Source organism: Paracoccidioides brasiliensis (genome assembly GCF_000150735.1).
Source record: "Paracoccidioides brasiliensis Pb18 unplaced genomic scaffold supercont2.26, whole genome shotgun sequence".
NCBI lineage: Eukaryota > Fungi > Ascomycota > Eurotiomycetes > Onygenales > Ajellomycetaceae > Paracoccidioides > Paracoccidioides brasiliensis.
The window spans coordinates 1-3,775 of record NW_011371383.1 but is presented as its reverse complement, the minus strand read 5'-3'; positions in this window follow the sequence as shown (position 1 = coordinate 3,775).

Below are 3,775 nucleotides of genomic sequence, written 5' to 3'. Positions count from 1 at the left end.
CACCTGAAAAAGATAAATCTAACAGAAGCAGACACTCATCACCCACCATCTGAATCAGTAATAGTTGATGATCAGCTGCAATTTGAAGTTGAACAGATTATAAGAAAGTGAATTGACAATGAGAAAATCTATCTCCAGGTCAAATGAAAAAAATTCAATGATCTCACCTGAGAATTCTTGAGTGACCTCTTGCAGGACTATCCTGAGCTTGTCAAGGCCTTCATGACAAAAAAACTGCATAGATCAAATGAATAAAGCAGATTACCTCCCCCAGTTCTACCCATCTCTTTATTTTGACATTGCTTTATGTGAGTGTCTGAACCTCTTCTTTTGAACAGAGGAACTGTGGCATTCTGCTTCTATTATTACTTGTGGTGTTTCACTCTGGCATTTTATCTCTATTCTTCTACCTCTTTCTATATTAGTATTTACTCTCTATTCATCTCATTCTAATTCACTCAGAGATCTTAATATTTTCTATATTTCCTATTCTATACAATTGCTTTTATCATATAGAGTGATTATAGTATGTATATATAGCAGAGTGTCTGCTCATCTTATTAGAAGAGAATTAGATATAATTTATTCTATCTATTTGATTACTTGTACGCATCAACTCTTCTCATGTTAGTATAAGATTTATTGATTTTACAGATTAAAATTAAATTCTTCTTGTAGTACTGTCTTCACATTCAGCTTACTGACTGCAATTTTTAAATATTGACATTTTTAGTTCTCTAGCAGAAGCATACTCTCACAAAGTCAATAATCTTCTTTGCAACAAATTTGAATTCATTTGAATGACAAAAAAATTTTTTTTATCAATCTTCAATTCTACATAGAATCAGTCTTTCATGATTAAGAATATTTAATCTGCATTTGCTGTCACTGATATTCATTCTTTTACTTCTGAATGTGTTCTTCATTGATTTACAAAACAGTCTATATCTTCAATTAATCCAGCTTCAATTAAGATTACTATATCTACCACTATCTGTACTCTTCAATGTGATATAAAAAGAATTCAAAATCAGCAAAGCCTGCTCTCTAAAGACATGGAAAAGATCATACATGCTAGTGAGAAGCTTGTCTTTGAAAAGAAGGTGCTTGTACATGAGAATAAGACTCTAATTAAAGCTTTATGCAATGAAAAGAAGTGATGATAGTGTGAAAAGTCCTTAGATCTATTGAATCTGAAGCAGCAGCCTGGCCAGGCTCAATTCTTCTCACTGTTAGGGAGCGAATGTGAGCTGCATAAGAAGGAAACTCTCTGCGTTGCTAACTGCTATATAATGATATACTAAGCTTGATGGGATAAAAGGGGGTGCTGGGGCCTGCCTGGATTATAACCACCTGCATGGTCGCGTGGTCACGTGATGTGAATTAGGCCTAATCGGGCGTCGAGTCTAACCGGGCACCGGGCCTCGGTCGGGCTCGGTCAGGCGCTGAGCCTAACACTTAGCTCATGAGAGGATTCAGGAAGCAGATTGTGAAAAAGAGGAAAAAGCTGCTCAACAAGCCCAAGAGCAACTTCAATGTGATCTCTGAAAAGCACATGAAGCTGAAGAGGCTCAGTAAAAATGAATTGAATGACAAGCAGCTCAGACAGCAGCTTACAAAGTCTGTGAAAAAGAGAAGACTAGAAAGACAGAGCAGCATAAAGCTCAACAGCTTGCTAAAGAGGCTAAAAAGACTCAGCTTGAAGCAGAGAAGCAAGAACAACCTCATACTCACACTGCAAAGTGAAAATCAGTTAGTTCAACTACAGCTGCTTCAAAGCAACAGCAGAAGCAGACACATACAGTAAATTCTAATTCTTTAAACTCTATCTGATCTTCCAGTCTAGAAAATGAGATCAATCTCAATTTCTCAAAGCAGCTTACTGCTGCTTCTATTACTAATTCAGAAATTGACACTTTTTTGATCAATCTTCTTACTTCATGTTAAATCTCTCATCATAACTGTATTCTTCAGTCAAGCACATATCTATTTTATTAAATCATCTATTTTATATGAAACTAGAGAATAATCTTATTATTATTTAATAATCTAATTAATATTTATTTTGTTATTATGAAATTAATTAGATTTTAATAAATTGAGGCAGTTTTGCTAAAAGTAGCTTATTTAATGATAAGACTCATTTAATGATAAGTTATATTAAACTAGAATAAAATACATCAATGAAATACTAACATAATTTCTAAAAGATGAATCTGAGTAATACTCAGTTTATATATCATTTAATGTCTTACTTTTTTTCTTAATATTTTATTCTTAGTATTTTAATTTTATTTTTAATATTTTGTCTCTTTTACTAATATAATTATTATTTTATTGCTATATATTTTCTATAAAATAATTATAAAATGATTGCTATATCAATGCTAGAACAAAATCTGTCTATTTGATGACTGAAGTCTACATTATTTAGTAAATGAAATTTGTTTATTCATTGAACTTATGAAGTTAGATGATTTAAACAGAGTTTGTTTTACATTATTACAATTTTTTACTTTTATAAAAAAGTACTGAAGCTATATTTAATAGTATAATTATTATATTATATTATTTAATTATATAAAGTTAGAAAGAATTTATTCTAAAAAATAAAAATAAAATTTTTTTATATTTTTAAAATAATTATATATTTCAATAGAAATTTTTATTGATATTAATATTTTTATAAATAATAATACAAATTTTTTTAAAAATTAATATAATAATAAACTATATATAATTAAATTATAATATTAATTAAATAATTTTTTATTTTAAATAGATATAAAAAATAAAAAATTAAATTAAATTTAATATTATTAATTTTAGTTTCTTATTAAATCAAACTTAATATTATTTAACTAAATAAAGATATTTTTATAAAATTTTATTAATAAATATATTTTATTATATATTTATTAATTTTATATATTAAATTAGATTATAAATTATTTTATTTATTTAATTTATTTTATTATTTATAATAATTATATTTATTTTAAGATATTAATATTTTATTTTATTATTAATTATTTAAAAATTTTTAATACATTTTAAAAATAAAATTGACTAATTATATAAAATATTTATATTTAATATAAATAATTTAAATACTTTATAATTAAATATATTAAAATATTAATTTTTTATTAATATTTTAAAAAAATTATTTAATTGAAATATTATAGTTTAAAAAATTACTTTTATATTTATTATATATAAAAATTAAAGAAATAAATAATTTATTAAAAATTTAAATTATAAATAATAATAAATAAATATAATAATAAAATTTAAAAAATTTAACAATTTTAAAAATCTAAATCTTATTTTATAATAAAGTTAAATATTAATATAAATATATATTTTTATTAAAAATTCTTTTTTAAATATTAACTTTTTAATTATATAAATAATTTTTTAATATTATTTTAATAATAATATCTTCTATAAAATTTAGTTAATTTTAAAATTATATTTTAAAAATACTTTTATTTAAAATCTCTTACTTAAATTAATCAATATTATAATTTTATTAATTTAAATAAAAATAAAAATATAATTGATAATAATATTCTTTTCTTTAAAAAATATATAATTATTAAACTTTTATTATTAACTTATAATATTTAATCTAAATAGTATAAAATAAATTATAAAAAAGATTAATTTTTGAAAGATTTTATTAATTTATTATTAAAAAAATATATTATATCTTATATAAAAATTTAATTAATTTTAATTTTTTTTTAATTTTACTAAGTATTTTTTTATA